Source organism: Felis catus, chromosome B1 (genome assembly GCF_018350175.1).
Source record: "Felis catus isolate Fca126 chromosome B1, F.catus_Fca126_mat1.0, whole genome shotgun sequence".
Lineage (NCBI taxonomy): Eukaryota > Metazoa > Chordata > Mammalia > Carnivora > Felidae > Felis > Felis catus.
Genome location: NC_058371.1, coordinates 39070010 through 39092869, shown reverse-complemented (window position 1 = coordinate 39092869; position 22860 = coordinate 39070010). Strand labels below are relative to the sequence as shown.

Below are 22860 nucleotides of genomic sequence, written 5' to 3'. Positions count from 1 at the left end.
ATCAGTTGCTTTAGTAAAGAGGGAAAATTTTTAAGTGTCTAGAAAGATATTTTCAATAACATTATTTAAAATAATGAAAAATTGGGAAATATCTAAATGTTCTACAATGGAGGAAGAAGCAAACAAATTATGACTATTATGTGGAAATGAAAATCACTTTTGAAAAACATAGAAACACAAATATTCAAAATATAAAGATAGGTAGAGAAAACAGGACACAATATTATCTGAACATTATTAAAAAATAAATATATTTTCTAAGGACTGGAACAAACCACTAAGAGTGATTTTTTGTGGCTGATGGTAATATGGCTGATTTGTATTATCACTTTTGTACTTTGTACTTTTCTGGATCTTCCAAATTTTGTACAATGAGGCTTTTTTCTTTTATACTAAGAAAAAGTATTAAGCAAAAAAGAAAAAGAAATGAGATCAGCTACTACTGTTTAAAATCTTTATATGCGTTGTGTCCCTTGTAACTGTTTAAGAATAAAATATATAATAGGTACATCCTTCTCTATTTGACTTGGAAAGTATCAGTGGAGTAGAGTAGATTTGGAGAAATGGCAGAGATGAAAAGGTGACCATAGGAAAAAGGGAATAGAGCTGAAGAAGATTGAAGTACTGCAAAAGCAGAGCAGAGATGTACGCCTTTACTGGAAGAAAATCAGAACACTTCTCTGCAAGGTAGTTTGACCTTTGGAAAATGCTTACAGCTCAGATAAATACAGAAGCAACTCCGGAAGTATGCAAGAATGCAGTATGTCACAACTACAAACAGTGTTGCATTGTACAAAGTTTTTCATTAGGTTTGATAACCTCAAGGAGACCTTTGCCAGGATTCTTCTTGGTTTTCCACTACAACTATAAAATGTTTTCATTGACTGTGCATTCAGGCATAAGTGGAAATGGACTATCCAGTGACATTATGAAACATGTATGTTTTGAGAATTTTTAATGAACATTTGTATAACTAAACAAAATATTTCTAGGAAAGGAAATAAGAACACAAATGTGGCCTTGAAGAATATAATTGAAAACCAGTAGAATAATTCTTAGAATCTTGATATTGACACTGATCCATGATAGTTCCTGGCTTTGTGCTCAGTTAACAGGACATGACAGGGTTGCTTATGTGAGGCAATATGAAGTGGTAAAATGGTCTTTGACTCAAACTTTTCTTCTAAATATGTTATTTCACATGACCTTGTACTATCACTTAAATCAAAAACCATGGAATTTTCAATAGGTAGATAAGTTTCTCACAGTTGGAACCCTCCTTTTTGTTTATCTTGGAATTTATTTTACATTTACCTATGTGATATTGTTTTCACCAAATATGTTCTACTAAAATTCAGGGAACTCTCTCAAAATATTGTTTCTTCTCCCTGCCATTTACATTGGCCTTACCATGTTTCCCATCACTATCTGTTCTGAATGTCACTCTGCCATATCACAGGTGAAGCACACTAGAGTCTGTCAGGGAGAGGTTCAGAGTTCTCTAAATACAAAGGTCCCCAAACCCCAATAAATACCAAACCTGAAAAGGGTCAGAATGCAACCTCTGTCTGGTTTTCTTTAAGATCAGCTTGTTACTAGACTTTGGGTAGACTCACATATGCTAATTGTCTTGGCTGTGCTCACATTTGTAAAAATAGCACAAGAGAAAATTGATGAACATAGCAAACAGTGGAAGAACTTGCCCACCAACTCTTGCCATCTCTCAGTATTTGTGATTCTTGCACTTACTCTTGTGATATTTGCCAAGTGGACAAAACTGCTTCATATAGCGATGAAAGGGCTTCTCCAGTTGTAAGTCATTTGTCTATATAGGTTGTCAAAGTAAATATTGTAAGATCATTTGCTTATGGTATCACTGTAGATGATGCTAGAAACATTAGGAAAACAAAAATTTCACAGCAATATTACTTTTCAAAAACTGAACCTCATTAGAATATTTTGCCTCATTTAGAATATCTTTAAAATGCATTGCAGGAGGAAGATAAACACTGTTGGGAAGGAAGAGTAGAGGATAATAGCAGAATGGGAACTTCATGGCTTTACTTAGAAAAATGAAATAATTGGGCCTGAGATGGCTTTTCTATTGTAGCCCTCTCACTCTGCATTCTTACTTGAATGACTGTCAAAATAAACTACAAGTTATCACACCGTATATAATCAGTGTGACATCTGGGGCTCCATAAGAGGCCACTGTTTCTCTAACTTTAGCTAACCAGTGCACTTCCTGTAGCATGCTTTGGGTTAATTGTCAGAGCCAAAGGGTCTGATTACCCTCTGGCTCCTTTTAGAATCACCCTCTCTCTCTCTCAGCTAGCAGAAGTGGCTAGTGCTGCACTTACATTAATCCAGCATTGAAAAAACCTATTCTTTTGACAAACAGAAACAAGCAAAGAGCTAATGGGGTAGCCACGTCTATTTGAAGAAGCTTTTAAATAATTTTGTAATTGATGATTCCTGATTGCTTGATATATGTATATTTTACACCTTTTCCTGACAATTAAGCGAAGATTGTGTAGTTTTCATCAAGGACTGAAGTGTAGAAGAGAAGGAGAATGAGAAAGAAAGTATTTTTGAGATTTTACAGACAGAACAACTGGGATTTTCACCCTTTTGTGGAGTTCCAAAGTCACTCACACCAGACAGCTTAACTGAATGCATTTTATATTTTAAGTTTCAGACACAACCTCAAAGCAAAGAGGAACCTCTTCAAGGACCTAACAAGAAGCAAGCCTGGTAAGTCACTGTCTCACACAGAAAGTTTTGTGTGAAGCAAAACACTAGTAAGAATATATTTTAGGAGGAAATGTTGGGTCCTTAAAACAAGTCTATCCTTTTTATAACCATGACTGTGTAGAGATAATTCTCACGTGGTGGGAGAGGCAATTTGGGGTATTTTGTCAGGCTGCTTTGTGTTATGTTTTCCTTTGGAGGAAAGAGGGTCAGAAAAATATTCTTGGCTCTACCATTTAAATCTGGTCTAGCATAAAGTCACATTGTCAGTGGCTGGGTGGTTGAAGCAGTGAATCATGCTTTTCTTTGAGTATATTTTGAAATATTGACTGGTTGGATCTGCAGAGTTTGCATGAACATAAACTGAGGCATGATTTTTTTTTTTTGAAAACTCAAGCCTATCCTGATTTTAGGAGATCTCATTCCATTTTTAAAAAAAACTTTGATTTTTGTCCTTTATTTAATAATATCTTTAGTGTTGAAGAGGTGAAACCATAACCAGAGCATTAAGTTGATGACAAAGAACTTATAAATAAAATTGTAACAGCAAAAATATTAGAATAATATATCATGTGTTTCCACAGAAAACCTGGACATTTAAACTTAAAAAAACAGAGGCAGAAAAGACAACATTTTACTCTCTATTAGTCCATAAAAATTGCCTTTATTTTTGTAACCAGACCTGCTAAATTGGCATTTATACGGTCCTTTGCTCTCATGAAGCAAGTGGGGAAATATCTACATGTGAAATCGTTGCAGTTTATTAAATGTCAAAGAGAAACTTGTTAACCAGACATATCAGATAACCAACTGCCCAGTGCAGAGCAGTTGCCTAGCACAGGAAATTCAATGTTCCCTTTAAGGACAACTGATGACCACACAAAATGCACAGTTTATAAATAATTAGGAAAAAAGATTAGAAAGTGTGTCACTCATGTTATGCTATATGTTCCCCAAAAGAATAAATATTACCATTTGTGTCATTAATAAGCATGATTAAGCATCAGTGTGTTAGAAACCGTGAACACAATTTCAGCCTAATTCCATAATCTTGGTTAGATAAATGGGCAAGATAGAAGCATAGGAGTGAGATTTCAAGGACAAGCTTTGGGAGAGGGGAGTCCAGAGTGTGTTTGATGTACTTTTTGTGGATATGGACTGAAAAGATCAGTTTCCCAAGAAGCACTCCTGCAGATAGGAGATGGGATTTTTTTCTCTTCTCTGTCCTGGGAATTTCACTTCCCTGAGATGAGGGAAGGAATGGAGGCTTCTCAGTATCTTTTCTGGATGCTCTCTCTTTGTATGAAAAGTAGGAAATGAAATTCCCATAAAGGATTCTGGCCAAGTTAGAAAAACCCTCAGGAGATCTATGGGATTCTAGAGGCTTCATCCCTGGGTAAGGGTAAGAAGGCCTACCTGACATGAACCCCTGCAATTTTATGCAGAATTGCTGGTGAAAGAACCACTCCTTTGCATAAGGAGAACATTTGAAGAAAAGCACTTGCACAAGCAGAAGGGACAAAGGTCTTTGAACTATAGCTGCCTTTGCCTTTGAAGCTAAGGCTTCCACTACTCTAACACTACACTCCATTATCTCAGGATATTCATGAAAAGAACAGTCTCAATTCAAGACCTCTCGGTTTGAGCTTTGTATAGGGTGTCGGTGTATGGAGGGAGAGAAGACAAAATACTTCCTACCCTTTGCAAATAAATACAGTCAGGCAGTGAAATTTAAGAATGCTATAATTGGGCTAGTCTTGCCCAAGCAATGACAGAAAGGGTTTTGGTCATGAGAGAAAACAAGGCTTATTGGGGTGGCCGCTGATTTCAATCCAGGAGCAGGGAGAAGACTTAAGTGGAGAATCAGAATACTAGAACACTAAGATCACAGTAAGAGAGGGATGTACTTCTAAGGATCAAGGCAAAGAGAGAAATTGGAAGCTAGAAGTAAAGTTGATGATGACTTAAAAGCAGAATAGGGCAGGTTGAAAGGAAGGAATTGTGATGAATGACTCTGAACTGGTTCTGCTAACAGAGAGTTCACTGATGTGCATTGATGTGGTGGCCTAAAGGTGTTGCAACAGATCAGGCAAACTCTCCTCCTCACACTGGGGGAAAGCAAACTCTGGCTAAAATCTTATATGGTGGACTAAAAGTTACCTTAAGAAATCTATTCCATCTCCCTCATTTCATACACATGGAAAGTGAAGCCCAGAGATTATCTTGTGGTCTACCTAACCCAGAGCCATACAGAGAAGGAAATCCTGAGAAATGTGGTTCTCTCTTAGCTAAACTGACATGGTTCAAAGTCACCAAGATGTCTAATGGACTTCTCAAACTTGGCACTACCCTTAAATCTTTGTTGTCTGCAAACATTCTCCATTAATGGCATCTCTAACCTTCCCCAAACTTCAGAGTCATTCTTGATGTTCTTTTTCTGTCACACCTTGCATTCAATCTTTCAGTGAGTTTAGTCAACTCTGCCTTCAAAAGTATCCAGAATCTGACCATTTGCTTCAAGCCACCATAGTTTCCCACCTGGATGATTGAAGTTAGTGGTCTGTCTGCTTCATCACATGTCCCTCCCTGTATATTTTCAACACAACAGCCAGAATGACCATTTTTAAAGCATAAGTCAGGTCACATTATACTGTTGCGCACACACACACACACACACACACACACACACACACCCTTCCAATGGCTCCTTGTTTCACTTGGAGTAAAAAACAGTCCTGCCAATAAATGACCTCCCCACGATCATCTATCTTACATCATCTCTTCCTAATGTGGTCTCCTTATAGTTCTTCAAATACATCAGGCACATTCCTACCTCAGGGTTCTCATGCTGGCTGCTTTATCTGACTGGAACACGTTTCTCCAGATGTTGACATAGTTTCTCATCTACTTCAAGTCCTTCCTTAAATAACACCTCAGCAATACCTACTTTAACCATCCTATCTAAAATTACAATCTCCTGTCTCCATCACCACCCTACTTATTTCTATTTACTAACTAGCTGTGTTTTCAGTACCAATTATTACATTCTAAGATATGCTTTGTGTAGTATTACATTTATTGTCTGCCTCCCCTGATGAGAATACAAGCCCAACAAGGACAAGGTTTTGACTGTTTGCTTACGTGCCTCGGGCTCTAACCCTTGCACAGAGTAGGTACTCCATAAATATTTGTTGTATGAACTGAATGTTATTTGTCTATGCATCTCCCTAATTGGAGGAGGGTAGATCTTTATTTAAAAAGTTATGTTATATGTTTCTCCATTTTTAGGAAGCACTCTTTCTATGTCATTCTAGGAAATTTCTACAGAAAAGATAAACTCCCCCATTATTTTAGAGGCTTCAATCATAAGCATCTTCTTTTATTACCTAACTAAATTTTAGCTACAAAAGTTTTCATCCCTGGGGCACTGGGGTGGCTCAATTGGTTAAGCATCTGACTCTTGATTTCAGCTCAGCTCATGATGTCACAGTCATGAAATAGAGCCCTGCATCAGGCTCTGTGCTGGGTGTGTAGTCTACTTGAGATCCTCTCTTTCCCTCTCTTGCTGCCCCTCCCCCACTCCCGTGTGTGTGTGTGTGTGTGTGTGTGTGTGTGTGTGTGTGTGTGTGACAGAGATGGGGGGAGGGAGGGAGAAGGAGAGAGAGAAGGAGAGAGAGAGAGAGAATGCATGTGTGCTCTCTCTCTGTCAAAATAAATAAATCAACATTTTAATTTTTTTAATGTTTATTTTTGAGAGAGAGAGAGACTGAGTGTGAGCAAGGTAGGGGAAGAGAGAGAGAGAGAGAGAGAGAGAGAGAGAGAGAGAGACATAGAATCTCAAAGAGGCTCCAGGCCCTGAGCTGTCAGCACAGAGCTTGATGTGGGGCTTGAACTCACAAGCTGCAAGATCATGACCTGAGCTGATGTAGGACGCTCAACTGACTGAGCCACCCAGGTGCCCCAATAAATCAACTTAAAAAAAACTTTTCATCCCTTTTGGTCACCCTGGAAGCATGTACATATTAGAAACATACAGATCTTGGGTCACACTTCCCCAGCTGTTTTCTTCTTAGTGTTGTGTTCTGGATCCTTTGACCTAATTTATAGCTTCTATAGTTTCCAGCCCTTGAGAGAGATTTTAAAGCAGGGAAAAGAAGTTATGTGCAGGAGAAACATGATACTGTTCCCTTTTGCTGCAACAGAGAAGTCTGAAGGAAGAGAAAAACCACTGTTCAATGGGAGGAGATGTTCCTAGAAAGTGAGACAGGTGCTAATGATCCTTGCAATGGTCACAAAACTCAGAAACAATATTCTCTGGTAGCAGAAAGCAGAAGGAGGAAAGGTTTATTCAGGGAGAGTTTGCAGCTTGGAATGAAATGCTATTAACCCTTAAAAAATAACATGTGCCTGTCACGGGTGTCCTGCATCACGTTGTACTTGACTGACATATGTGACTTCCCCTAACTAGACTGAATTCCACCCCAGAGCTGGGATGATGGGTTTTCCTTCTCACCGTCCAGTGGTTGGCCTGGTACCGGAGGCCCAGGGGCAGCTGAATGAACCAAGCTGGGTGAACTGTGAATGAATAAAATGTCTCCTTGATTAGCATTAGGAAAGAAAGAACCATTATTTATGTGTATGTGGCATTCAACTGGGAAAGGGAAGGAGGGTGAAGAGGGAAACTAGCATTTTTTGACAGCTTGCTATGGAATTTATGTAAAGTAACTTGTATGGTGCCTTTTGCACACCTGGCATTCATTATATGGTAGCTGTTTTTAATTTAATTTATACTGACTTCATGAGGTAGATGTTATGACCCCTTTTTGCCAAGTGAAGGATCTTCGACTCAGAGAGGTTGTAGACATTAGAGTCACTTAACTAGTGGTGGAGCAAGGATTCAATCCCAAGACCAGGTACTTTCCCTGATCCTATTGCTTCACCATGACCTTCAAGAAGGACTCCAGGAGCATAATGCAGATGTATATATGCATATGTGTGGGCATAATTCACCATACGCATGGACAGGAAACTGGCAAAAACTCATCCCTGGTGCCTCTTCAGTTCTTTTTACAACCCAGCTGTTGGGCCCTTTGCCTTATTCCTGGATACCCATTCAGTGACTCATATTTTCAGATGTCTTTACTCTCAGCAACCATCATTCCATTATTCACCCTCTCTGAGTTTCAATCTTCTCATCTTTAAAATTAAAATGATTATACCCCCATATGGATTCATTATGAAGATTAAGTGAGAATAAAAGCCAACATTTATTGAGTGCTTGCTATACACCAGACACTGTTCTAAGCACATTATATGGATTAATTTATTAATTCCCACAACTATCCTATGAAGTAACTATAATTGCTATCACTGTGATCATTTAATGAGTGAAGAAGCTGAATATCAGAGATTAAATGACCTGCCCAAGGTGACCCAACTAACAGCAAAGATTCAAACCTGGGCAGTCTGACTGAAATGGCCCTTGTGCCATTTCACCTATGCTGTCTCAATTTACAAAACAAAGATAATCTATAAAATAATAAATAATATTAAAATAATAAGATGATAATAAAAAATACCCATCATTTACTAAATGGCAATTTGTGCAAAACAATATGCTTGCTCACCTACATTGGTCCCTACACTGTAGGCCTTCAGCACTTCACAGAGTTATTATAAGGATAAATAACATGACAAGTGCCCACACATAATAGAGGATGAATAAATATTGTCTGGTTTCCACCCGGAGATAACCAGTATTAATATCTTTATATAGAAACTTCTAGACATTATTTATACCTATTTAAAAATAACGAAATAAATGTGAATTATTTTGTACATCCTGGGTTTTTTCTACTTTCCAAAATATCATGAACATCTTTCCATGTCAATAAATATTCATTAACAACATGCTTTCTTAGTGAGTTTGATAATCACTCCCAAGTCAGAAAATACCAGTTTTCAAAATCTTAGATATTGCAATGGTTTGTGACCCTCTTTGCCTTTCTAAATATATTTTAGATTATATATTTAGAAATATATTTTAGATTATTATTTTTTTAATGTTTATTTACTTTTGAGAGAGAGAGGGAGAGCATGCACGCACAAGCAGGGGAGGGGCAGAGAGAGAGGGAGACACAGAATCCAAAGCAGGCTGCAGGCTCTGAACTGTCAGCACATGGGGCTCAAACTCACGGACCTCAAGATCATGACCTGAGCTGAAGCTGGACACTTAACCAACTGAGCCACCCAGGCATTCCTAGATTATTTTTTTCTTTAATTTTTTTTTCAACGTTTATTTATTTTTGGGACAGAGAGAGACAGAGCATGAACAGGGGAGGGGCAGAGAGAGAGGGAGACACAGAATCGGAAACAGGCTCCAGGCTCCGAGCCATCAGCCCAGAGCCCGACGCGGGGCTCGAACTCACAGACCGCGAAATCGTGACCTGGCTGAAGTCGGACGCTCAACCGACTGCGCCACCCAGGCGCCCCTTATTTTGTTTTTAAGTAAGGTTCTGCATCATGAGTTGTTAATTTTCAAAGTTAATGGGTTATTTTATATTTTTCTTTCAAGAATTGAATTTTTAAAAATTTACATGAAGTCTTTGGTTAGTTTCTTTTGAAACACTTAAATGTAATCAGTAGACATTCACAGGGAAAAAAAATCCCCACCATTCAAGTGACAGACCACATGCTTGGGCTTCCAAAGCTGTTTGATTTCTTCTTAGGTGTGCTCCTGGAGATAGCACACCTATAGTTTGAATGAGACATGTACTTTCTGAGACATGTTCTTTTACAGTGTACCATGCAATCCCCACTTATGAAAGTTTCATTTCCTACTCCCTGCACTCCAAAGACTATATAATCTGCACAATGTAGTAAAATGCTACAATATTTTATGATTTTTACAAAATTTTATAACTATTATAAAAAAGCAGACTATCACTCACACAGTTTTACTGGAGCCATACTTCAGGCAAGTTCATGAATGATATGATCTCAATATTTTGTTGTATGAAACATCAGCATAAACTGATAGTTTAGAATTTGAGGAATCTATTTAGGAGATGATAGCAAACAAAGTCCCTCTGTAGCTTAAACCTCATATTTAGCATTACATTTTTTTCTTTCCCATATACATACATATGTCTGAAGTTTTGATAGCAAATTTTTAGCTGGCCACAATCTCTGCTCACTTTTAAACAAGGAGTTTAATATCTTAAACACTTTTAGCTTTCAAATGACTTCTCTGAGAAAACAAACAAACAAACAAACAAACAAGCATAGATTTCTTAGGCAGAAAATACAGACCAATCATCAAAATAGATAATGTTTTCTTAATAACTCTTAAAAAGATACTAATAGCAGCTAACATTTTTTAAAATATGAAATTTATTGTCAAATTGGTTTCCATATAACACCCAGTGCTCATCCCAAAAGGTGCCCTCCTCAATACCCATCACTCACCCTCCCCTCCCTCCCACCCCCATCAACCCTTAGTTTATTCTCAGTTTTTAAGAGTCTCTTATGTTTGGCTCCCTCCCTCTTTAACCTCTTTTTTTTTCTTCCCCTCCCCCATGGACTTCTGTTAAGTTTCTCAGGATCCACATAAGGGTGAAAACATATGGCATCTCTTTCTCTGTATGACTTATTTCACTTAGCATAACACTCGCCAGTTCCATCCACATTGCTACAAAAGGCCATATTTCATTCTTTCTCATTGCCACATAGTATTCCATTGTGTATATAAACCACAATTTCTTTTTCCATTCATCAGTTGATGGACATTTAGGCTCTTTCCATAATTTGGCTATTGTTGAAAGTGAGCAGCTAACATTTTTATAGCACTTATTTACCGTAGGCACTTTCCTAAGTGTTTTATATACATGTAATTAATTAATATTAATCATATAATTTTCACAACTATCTTATAAGGTAGGGACTTCAAATGACTAGAAATAAAAATGAAGTTGCTTCAATAAATAAATTTTGAGAAATATAAAATTGCTTTAATATACTCATGGGTGAAAATGGGAATAGTCAACAAATTTGATGGTGGGAAAAAAAGGAATGTGTAACAAAATGGTTTAAATTATTTTTTTCTAAAAAGATATTTTAAGGAACTACTGGATAGCTTGGCCAAAAACAGCTTTTGTGTGTTGTTTGAACTTAAAATCTTCAGGAAAAAAAAAAAGCTTGACATTTAAGAAGTCTCTTAAGGGGCGCCTGGGTGGCTTGGTCGGTTGAGCATCTGACTTTGGCCCAGGTCATGATCTCATGGTTCATGAATTCGAGCCCTGCATCGGGCTCTGTGCTGTCAGCTCAGAGCCTGGAGCCTGCTTCAGATTTTGTGTCTCCCTCCCTCTCTGCCCCATCCCACTCATGCTCTGTCTCTGTCTTAAATAAAACATTAAAAAAAATTAAAAATAAAAGAAGTCTCTTAATCATTTCATGATCTATTTAAGTCAAATTACAATGTTGTACACCCTAAACTTATGCTGTGCTGTATGTCAGTTATATCTCTGTAAAACTGGAAAAGAAAAAAAGAACTCCCTTAGGAGTAAGAGTATCAAAGTTAAGCAAAGAAATATTTGATACAACATACAGTTTGAAAATAAAGAAGGGAGGCATTCAAAGGAAGTTAGTAACTTAATTGCCTGGGCAACTCTTCTTTGATAGAACAAAAGAAAGACAAAGGAAAATGTAGTGTATACCATGGGATTTTTGTTGTTGCTGTTTCTTTATTTTGTTCTGCTAACCTTAAGGAAGAAAACACTTAGGGTTTGAGAGCAGAGAGGAAGAACAGTAACTTTCTCCTCGAAAAGAAGATTCAGGGAGAGGTCTCCTTCTCTCTCTGCCCCTCCCCTGCTTGCTCTCTATCTTTCTTTCTCTCTCAAAGTAAATAAATAAAAATTAAAAAAAGAATAAAGAACTAATAAGCTTTCTTGTCTGGCAAGATTGTTGCATATATAATATATTGTGATATACAAGAATAGATTATATTTCTGATCTTAATAAAAGGCTCAGTGAGTCTTTTCTTAAAGTCAGAACTAGGAAGCTTGAATTCTAGTTCAGAGTATCCAGTACCCAGGTATCCAGTATACGTGGATGTTTGAGTTTCTTTAAATCTTGCTCTTTATCAGCTTATGTGGTTATTCAAGAGTTAATAAATATTTTTCCTCTCTTACTATATTTTTAGAAAAGAATAATTGTCTGGATTATAACTAAGTGTATTACTTCTTAGCTGGAAAGTATGCATTGCTCACCTGTGTATCAACCTTCATCCCTTTTTACCTGTGGCAGCTCAGCTTCTTGATTGGAAACATATAACCAGTGTTCTGTGATATTTTGTATATACTTAAAACTTTTGTGATAGCACACATTTTCAGGCTTAATATTTTATAAAGGTTTGTACACATTGGGTCAGTGTCCATATGGTAAGCTGAATGTTTTCACATTTCTAATAAAACTGTAGCTTAGAGCTTACTGTTTTCTGAGATTTGTAGGAAACAGCCAGAAAGCAGTGTATGTGACCTGAGATTTGTTTGTTTCCTTTGGCTTGCAGTAGATTTTGGCATCGTGTTCCTCTTTCCTTGGCAGAAGCTGGAAATTAGAACCTTGAAAGGGATTTAAGTGCAACACTTGGGGCAGCTTCCCCCTTTTGAGCCAAGCAAGCCAGCCATTGACACCTGAGGTAGGGTTATGACAGGCTTTCTCCACAGTTAGGACTGAAAGAGTCCAAAAGTGAAGATAATCACTTTGCCTTGGACCAATGTTACTTTTGTCCCCTATGGGAACTGAGATAACCACATCCCATTTTGAGATCTGTCTCAATCAGCTGTGATTTCTCTTTTAGACAAAAGTGGTGCCAATGAATATTACTTATGCTCCGGCTTGGATATCATTTTTCTCCTTATTTCAAAGTATCATTTTGAAATGATAATGTAATGAGTAGAGGAAGAAGCTTCTTACTTATTTACTTATTTATTTTACAATTTTTCTTTCTTTAATAAGCTTTGGTCCCTAGAGACCAGTGTCCATAACATCTGTATGTAAACTCAGTTTACCCCCATTTTCATCTCCACTAGCCATGTCTGCAGAGAGCCTGGCTTCCTAGCTTATTCAGAAAAGAAGATATGAAGGACCATCATGCCACAATTTCCCTCTTGTCTGCTTCCAAAGTTACCACCATATGTTTACCCATCTTATTCTCCCTCCTATCTTAGAAGAAAAGAAATCCTTCATTTCTTTCCCAAAACCATTTTTTTCATCTTTGCTAATAATCTCGCTTTTTCCCACCTTCTCTGGGATTTATGTTATTAATTTTTGTACTCAATTTCTCTAGTTTTTCCTTTCTCCCTGCCTATAAATGTGTACAAGTGTTAATCTTGCACAAAAGCCTTCTCTAAGGTCACAGTCTCCATCCAATTACCTCCTCTTTCCTCTGCTTTGTTTCATTGCCAACTTCTTGATAGAGTTTTCTACAATCACTGCTTCCTCATCTCTCGTGTGACTTTCAACTTGATTTCCATCCTCATCACTCAACTGAATTTGTCATAGCAAGGATCATCTGTGATCTCAAATCCAATCTCCTTCTGAGTGGTCAGCTAACTGGACCTTACCGCAGCCCTCCCTTCTGAAACTCTTCCCCTGGATTTGTGAAGCAGCTCTCTTCTCCTCTTACTGGTCTCACCCTTAAATGTCACCCATGGTTCTGTCCTGGGGTTGATTTTAGTCAGGATTGAGGAGGTGGCTTGGCCATGGCTCCTACTGTGTTCTTTCCAGTGACGCTTTAAGGCATGGATCACTCTTTGGTTTCCATTTTCTCTTCTTCCCTATGGGATTACAGAAATTATAATGTTTCAAAAATATCACACTCACATCCAGAAGTTGCTATTTTTGTTTTCCTTCCTGCCTTGCCCTAATAGAGGAAAGAAGATACCTTTGGCAAAGGCCTTGGTCATTCTCTTTGTCATGTTTTGGCTTACTGAAGTGGATCAGAACAAAAGAGGGTCTTTATGAAAATATGTGAAAACTTGGAGCAGATTTTGTGTCTGGACTCTTCAGATTAACTCAAGTGAGCATTTGCACTACATGATGCTACCTTCCGTCCATGTGCCTGTATGAGTCTGGTCTCTCAGTGAAGGACATGGCAGCACATTTCATTCTAGTGAAGAGTCATTGCATAAAGTATTGATGCACAAGTACTGTATCTATTATTTAGAAAATGATGGTATATGTTACAAGTTACACAGTATCTCTTCACTATGAGAAATGTCCAGGAAATCACTCAGTGAAGCTTTCCTGTAGTCTCTGGGTATATTCCCCTTAACAGCTTCTCCAAAGTTAGATGACTCACTTATGCTACAGATTTGTATGTGGACACTGTATTTACTTGCCTACTTCTCATTTCAGCAAAGTCTTTCTTCCTTTTCTACTTTTTTTCTTTTCTGCCCTTCCTTCTTGCTCATGGGACTATTTTACTGGAAACTGTTAAACTCTCCCTCCCCCTAACTGCACATTCAACTTCCTTCTAATGAACAGAGGAAACAGATGACAAAAGTTGTTCACATAGTAAACTGGAAGAGAAAAACTTGTAAAATAGCAAAGAAGTGTGAAACATAGTGTAAGATGCATCTCATGACCCCGAGGGAGAAGGAGAGCAGAAAACCTATCACAAAAGCTCTGAGAATTTCCAAGGTCCTCTCTGGCCCCATGGTATCAGCAAAGAGGGAAACTTATGACCCTAGAGAAGTAGTTGAGAGTTTTAAGAGTTTCAAAATTCATTTAATGTTGCATTGTTCACAGGTGTTAATAAAGTTTATTTCTAGCACTCATTACAAGCTCAATGTACTAGGGGGTTTTTTTGAAGGAGGTAAAGATACCGATTCTCTCAGGTTCAAACAGTCACTTGGTTTTCCTTCTTTGACACTTAATTTTTAGAGGAATGTGGACACTTTTGATAATTCTCCAAGGGACATTTATTTACAGTCATTCTTTTAGATTGTAAAGAATGATCAGAAGACTCTTTTCTTTACCTTATTTTTTAGTTTTGTATATGCTAGATAGTTTCGAGGGTTTACACTGAAATAAAAGTTTTAATTTAAAATGGAAGTGCTTGGGTGGGAAAGGATTGATTATGCTAATGATATTATATATTGTTTGTTCTTTCATTTAATCTCCAAAAATATTTCCATCCATTTATACCCAAACAGAACATTTATTCCTTTGTGTTTAGTTTTGCTTCACATTTCTTTTTGATCAGGGTACTCACTAATTACTGTGGGAGTTTAAACTGCCCAGTCTAATGAAACGCCATCCGGAGTCTTAAACTACATAACATCCATCCTTTTGAATAATCTACAATGTTTGCAACTCAGCTGCAAATTTTTTTTCAGTATCTATTGCTTCTTTAGAAATTGAATGGCAAACAGGAGGGTATCTATCATCTCATAATTCTCTTTCCAGTGGAATGAATCTAGGATTTATGTTTTAGATACATATGAACACAGTTCCAAAATTATCCATCTTGCTGAATAGCAGGTGTGAGAACAGACAAAAGAATGTGCAGTTCAGTAGTTTCCTTTTGCTCAATTTATAATGATTTCACTGTAAGCAGTAATAAATAATGAGAATATTTTTCTCAAACTTTGCCTTGAATCAATTGGAGGGCTTGTTCCATACTGATTGCTAGGCCTCACCTCCAGAGTTTCTGACTCAATGGTCCTGGGGAAGCCTGAGAATTTGCATTCCTAACAAGTTCCCAGGTGATGCTGATGCTACTTATACAGAGACTGCACTTTGAGAACCACTGCTCTAATTATAATGTTACAACATGAATATTATACATGGTGATTTAAATTAGTTTCTATTTTTGCTTTGGCATATGCAAGAGACACTAAAAGATTAAATGTGGGAATTTCAATTTTTGATGAAGAACACATACTGAGAAAAAATGTATTTTAAAAACCAACTATTCCCTGTAACCTCAAAAGTATAACACAGTATGTATAAAACACCTGAGACAAAACGAATCACCTTTTTCTCAGTTATTTGCTGCTATGGGACAACTCTCTCTGGTTTTGCCTTTGTAAACAGACCATGAGATTTGATGTCAGATGGCTATTGCTGAGGCCAGATCCATTTATATACAAAGCCTGTCTAATCAGCAGTCCACCTACATTTTCAATCCGGGTGGCCTATTTGACATCACAATATTCAATTAATGGTCATCTGCCCTGATGACAGGATTAAATGAGCACATGCTGATCAAGTGTCAGCTGATCAACAGCCAAATCAAGTGTCTTTCTCTGGACACTTTACTTTTGGAATTTAAACACAATTCAAATTCACCAAGTTACTATTCAGAGAAATGGTGTAAGAGTGCCCCACAATATGTTTTTATTGGTTTTGCTTGACTTTTAAAAAAAATTTAAATGGTTATGATTTTTGAAGACCACCACTCTTCTTCTAACATTCTCTTTTAATATTTAATATGTGCTAATTCAACTTTTTAAAAGCCCAAGTGTCAAAAGAGGTAAGAGCTTGAGGAGCTGTGGCAAGCAAAAGCTCACACACTGTAATAAAGGTGAGCAAAGACGGCCCCACCATAACTGCACCAGGGGTTTGTCTGTGGAAGCCTATCCAACAGAGGCTGGTAGACGCGTGCCACCAGAGGAAGAAAAGCCCCACAGTGCACGTGGACTCTGCTTTTATGGGACTGTTAGCTCTGACTATTGTTATGCAGAGGCTTATGAACAATGGAATTGCTTTGAGTATTAAACACACATAGTAGCAGAAGTACCCACATATTTTTCTTTCCAAACATTTGGTCCCCTGTAACATGCAGCTTGGGGCTACAAGAGCTAAGCAATCCCTACTGTGTAGACCTGGGTCTATGTTAACTAAGTAATCTTAGGGGAAAACCTGGGAAAACAAACCAGTAACATTGCATTTGGTTATGATTGTCAAGCATGTTCTTTCTTTGAGCTGCCTCATCTGGATTGCTTCCCTTCCCCTCTCAAGCAGATATGGAGTGCTGGTGTAACAGCTGCCACCAGGGAGAGGCACAGAGAGCCAGGAAGTCCTTTTAGCCTTTGCCTCTTTCCCTCCCTTCATTTTTGATCCCTATTGTTCTACCTCCTCATTCTCCCTTACACCCTTGCTTCTTCTTCTCATATATAAAATGACTATGAAGTCATAAACTGGTTGTTCAGCTGCATATGAGAAACCTTTTATTTTATAGCTATGACTAGAATAGACCTAGTCTGTTATATTTTCCAGCTTATTCAACCTCACCTTTTTCTCTATTTTTTTCTTTATTCTTTTTTCTCAATCTCAAACTGAAGTCTCCTCTAGTTTTCCCACAAAATTTTCAGGTTCTTTTTTTTTTTTAAGTTTATTTATTTATTTTGAGAAACAGAGAGAAGGCACAAGTTGGGGAGGGGCAGAGAGAGAGGAGAGAGAGAATCCCAAGCAGGCTTTGCACTGTCAGTGCAGAACCTGATGCTGGGCTTGAACTCATGAACCATGAGACCATGACCTTAGCTGAAGTCAGGCACTCAACAGACTTAGCCACCCAGACGCCCCCAGGTTCCTTTCTTTATTGCCCAATGGTGTGTGCTCAAAACAGTGTAACTCTTAATACTACTGTCTCCAAAATGTAGCTTAGGGGCGCCTGGGTGGCGCAGTTAAGCGTCCGACTTCAGCCAGGTCACGATCTCGCGGTCTGGGAGTTCGAGCCCCACGTCAGGCTCTGGGCTGATGGCTCAGAGCCTGGAGCCTGTTTCCGATTCTGTGTCTCCCTGTCTCTCTGCCCCTCCCCCATTCATGCTCTGTCTCTCTCTGTCCCAAAAATAAATAAACGTTGAAAAAAAAATTTTTTAAATAAAAAAAACAAAATGTAGCTTAAAAACAGCTATATGCAAACACCACATGCAAAAGCCAATATATATATGATTTTTTATTTATTATTATAATTATTTTTAATGTTTATTTATTTATTTTGAGAGAGAGAGAAAGCATGAACAAACAAGAAGTGCAGAGAGAGGGACAGAGAGAGAGAGAGAGAGAGAGAGAGAGATGCCCAAGCAGGCTCTGCAGCTGTCAGCACAGAGCCTGATGTGGGGCTCAAACCCACAAACCATGAGATCATGACCTGAGCCAAAACCAAGAGTCAGATGTTTAACCTACTGAGCCTCCCAGGCTCCCGCTAGTAGGCATTAAATTATTAATTGATTGATTGTATCTCTGTACTACAAGTTTAATGATGCAAAAACTGAAATATTGTAGCTATATTTTTATAAGTGTTCTCAGCCAAATGGTTTATTTAGTAAACTGCATTATAACAAAATTTCTTAGGTTTGACAAAAGGATAAATTATTTACTGCAGGCAGCAGTTGCTTACGTTAAACTTTTTACAAACTTCTCCATCAGAAGCAAGCAGGTAATCTAAAGTCAAGCGATTTTGATAGATAGCATTGTGCATTTTGATTTGCTGCTTGGCTAGTAAGTTAAGAGCTCTGGCAGTTTTATTGGTTATAATTTTTTATAGCTGCTTGTAGTCTGATTATGTGGTTTAGCATGTAAATGGGAGTGCCGTAGCCCCAGGACCCATCCTCTGCCCAGGTGACAGGGCCATAATATTGGATTATACTGTCAGAGGCCATTTATTATCTTTTTAACTGTCAATTTGTAAGGCACACTGTTTTTTTTTTTTAGTCTCCCTGTCCCCACACACTTGAACCCCCAAAAGTTTTCCTCTAAGTGTGAGCAGGAAGAAAGATGGACAAATAGTTTCCAGCACATATGACCCTGACCAGCCTGAGGGAAGTACTGTATAGGCTGTCCTTCCACATAGCTAGTATATTCTACCTGGGGCCTGCCATTTGATGGCTGCATTGACATTGTCTCAGGCCTCTCAGAGAGGAGAGAAGTTAGACAAGGGGGCAGGGGGAATCCGGTTCTAGAAGATCTGGGGTCCCCCACCACTGGGTTTGCCAGGCAGTTGAGTTATAAAATCTTTGACCTAAGCATGTTTTTATTTATTTTTATTTATTTTTATTTTTTAGATATAATTTATTGTCAGATTGGTTTCCATATGCTACCCAGTGCTCATCCTAACAAATGCCCTCCTCCCTGCCCATCACCCACTTTCCCTTTTCCCCCAACCCCTTAGTTTGTTCTCAGTCCTTAAGAGTGTCTTATGGTTTGCCTCCCTCCCTCACTGTAACTTTCCCCCCCTCCCCTCCCCCATGGTCTTCTGTTAAGTTTCTCAGGATCCACATATGAATGAAAACATATGGCATCTGTCTTTCTCTGTATGACTTATTTCACTTAGCATAATACCCTCCAGTTCCATCCACATTGCTGCAAATGGCCAGATTTCATTCTTTCTCATTGTCAAGTAATATTCCATTGTATATATAAACCACATCTTCTTTATCCATTCATCAGTTGATAAACATTTAGGCTTTTTCCATAATTTGGCTATTGTTGAAAGTGCTGCTATAAACATTGGGGTACAATTGCCCCTATGTACCAGCACTCCTATATCCCTTGGGTAAATTCCTAGCAGTGTTATTGCTGGGTCATAGGATAGTTCTATTTTTAATTTTTTGAGGAACCTCCACACTGTTTTCCGGAGTGGGTGTACCAGTTTGCATTCCCACCAACAGTGCAAGGTTCCCATTTCTCCACATCCTTGCCAGCATCTATAGTCTCCTGATTTGTTCATTTTAGCCACTCTGACTGGTGTGAGGTGATATATCAGTGTGGTTTTGATTTGTTTTTCCCTGATGAGGAGTGATGTTGAGCATCTGTTCATGTGCCAGTTGGCCATCTGGATGTCTTCTTTAGAGAAGTGTGTATTCATGTCTTTTGCCCATTTCTTCACTGTATTATTTGTTTTTCAGGTGTGGAGTTTGGTGAGTTCTTTATAGATTTTGGATACTAGCCCTTTGTCTGAGATGTCATTTGCAAATATATTTTCCCATTCCATCAGTTGCCTTTTAGTTTTGTTGATTGTTTCCTTTGCAGTGCAGAAGATTTTTATCTTGATTAGGTCCCAATAGTTCATTTTTGCTTTTAATTCCCTTGCTTTTGGAGATGTGTCAAGTAAGAAATTGCTGAGGCTGAGGTCAAAGAGGTTTTTTTCCTGCTTTCTCCTCTAGGGTTTTGATGGTTTCCTGTCTCACTTTCAGGTCTTTCATCCATTTTGAGTTTATTTTTGTGAATGGTGTAAGGAAAGTGGTCTAGTTTCATTCTTCTGCATGTTGCTGTCCATTTCTCCCAGCACCATTTGTTAAAGAGACTGTCTTTTTTCTGTTGGATACTCTTTCCTGCTTTGTCAAACATTAGTTGCCCATACATTTGTGGGTCTAATTCTGGAGTCTCTATCCTATTCTGTTGGTCTATGTGTCTGTGTTTGTGCCAATACCCTGCTGTTTTGATGATTACAGCTTTGTAGTAGAGGCTAAAGTCTGGGATTGTGATGCCTCCTGCTTTGGTTTTCTTCTTCAATATTACTTTGGCTATTTGGGGTCTTTTGTGATTCCATACAAATTTTAGGATTGTTTGTTCTAGCTTTGAGAAGAATGCTGGTGCAATTGTTACTGGTATTGCATTGAATGTGTAGATTGCTTTGGGTAGTATTGACATTTAATCAATATTTATTCTCCCAATCCAGCATGTTAAGTTTTTTTTTTTTTGTTTTTTTAATTTTTTTTAACGTTTATTTATTTTTGAGACAGAAAAAGACAGAGCATGAATGGGGGAGGGACAGAGAGAGAGGGAGACACAGAATCGGAAGCAGGCTCCAGGCTCTGAGCCATCAGCCCAGAGCCCAACGCGGGCCTTGAACTCACGGACCACGAGATCGTGACCTGAGCCGAAGTCGGACACTTAACTGACTGAGCCACCCAGGCGCCCCTAGCATGTTAAGTTTTTAACAGAGACAATAATGAACTTTTCCCCCACCAGGCAAGACAGTTTTCTCCAATAATTACATTTGCGAGGAGCCAAACCCTAGTAGCAGGACTGGGGTATTTTGTTTTACTATAAGTTGTGTGGGGATCTAATTTTCTTTTTTTTTTTTTATTGTTTTCAATATATGAAATTTATTGCCAAATTGGTTTCCATACAACACCCAGTGCTCATCCCAAAAGGTGCCTCCTCAATACCCTCTAATTTTCTAGTCTCTGTGGCCATTGTTTTCCTATATTGGCATCAACAAAGCATCCTATCCCTAAAAGGAAGGTGAGTACTACCAGAAACCTCTCACCACACTTCCAACCAGCCAGGGTGGACTCTGTCAATCTAGAGCAAGAATCACAATAACAGTGAGACACAGGGGTTACATTGCATCACAATAAGGAAACAGATATAGAAAATAAGGGCAGTCTTTTGTTTCACCATACCATCCATTCCTCAAGCTTCTGCCATGCGTAGGTTAGCCAGCTTCCAGAGTGACTAAAGCAGGGCTGCAGTATACCAGAGCCTCTGGAGTTGCAGCATGCTTCTGTATGGTCAGTTTGCACGGTGTTGATGGATCAGGAGTACACTCCCAGTTCGAGATGCCAGCTTCACTCTGCTGTGGTGAATCCAGGCACCCACCTCAGTTACATTTACTGCAGTAGGAGTGGACAAAATGACAGTGAATGGGCCCTTCCAGAGAGGTTTTAGGGGTTGGACATTTCATTTGTTTATCTATATTGCATCTCCTGGTTTAAAGGGGTCAGTATCTGTGTCAGAGTTACAGGTAATCATTCCCTAACCCAGTGGTGTAAGGTGGTTAGGGTAGAGCCAAGGGCCCACATCTGTTACCTTAGGGTTAGATTGCCTATCTCATTTAGATCTCCCCTTAATACTTGGTAATGGTGGGGGGGGGTGCCCATAAAGGATTTTATAAGGGGAGAACCCCATCTGCTTTTTTAGCCTCCCACTTGCAGCTGCAGTCTGCCTCCCTAAAGGTCCCTATCTCTCCCTGCCTAATGTTAACCCTTTCCCTATTTATTTCTCCCCTGGAATATGGCCTATAACTGCTCTTAGGGAACAGGGATGATGACTGTTCTGGCTTCTTCAAACTGATAAGGGATGGTGTAGAAGTACAGCAGTTACAGTCTACCCAAGGGTCAGTTGAGTCGCCCACAGTATGGTTCTACAGGAAGGCTACCAGGCATGAGACAGCATAAACTTTAGCAGACAAAAAGAGAAAAACACAACAATTATACTGACCAACAAGATGGCATCATAAGATAATGTCCACAGTTTCCAAATCTGTCAAACAATCTAGGAGAGACCCTGACTTTGTACACAACATATGCCAGGGAATCTCTCATAACCCAGCTGATGGAGGAGCAGGAGTATTAATTAATGGTGGCTCTATTTTCAAGAGTTTGACCCTAACTTAATTTTAAAAAATGTTTTTAAAGCATCTAATGCTTGTGAGGTGTTATTTAGAGTTTTGCCTAGTATAACCAGAAGCCAACCAGTTGACTTTATTTTGAGGTGTAAAACTTTTCCAAGAGCCAGGAGTTCTATTAGAGAAAGAGTCAAGGCAGGCATTTACCATTATTAATTTGCAATTTTTTAGGTAAGCCTGGATAGCCTTCAGTTCCTTGATTGCCTGGGAGAGAAAGTTTGTGGTTGAGAGGATTGTTTTTAACACACTTCTTTTCTTTATTATTATTTATTTATTTTTTATTTATTTATTTATTTATTTATTTATTTATTATTTATTTATTATTATTTATTATTATTTATTTATTTATTTTTTATTTATTTTATTTATTTATTTATTTTATTTATTTATTTATTTATTATTTATTTATTTTTTATTTATTTTATTTATTTATTTTATTTATTTATTTATTTATTTATTATTTTATTTATTTATTTATTTTATTTATTTATTTATTATTTATTTATTTTTAAGAGACAGAATGAGGCAGAGTGCAAACGGGGAAGGGGCAGAGAGAGAAGGAGACACAGAATCCGAAGCAGGCTCCAGGCTCTGCGCAAGTGTTCAGCACAGCCTGACACAGGGCTCGAACCCAATAACTGTGAGATCATGACGTGAGCTGAAGTTGGACACTTAACAGACTGAGCTAC

The 22860-nt window shown here is 38.2% G+C and overlaps 1 protein-coding gene across 1 annotated transcript in view; it reads left to right on the top strand.

The window, feature by feature from the left end:
- Positions 1-22860, top strand: part of PSD3 (pleckstrin and Sec7 domain containing 3) — a 785560-nt gene that overhangs the window by 3037 nt on the left and 759663 nt on the right. Inside the window, exon 3 of the mRNA XM_045055432.1 lies at positions 2693-2754. The gene's annotated coding sequence lies outside the window, so the exon portion shown is untranslated. The remainder of the gene's footprint in view (positions 1-2692; positions 2755-22860) is intronic.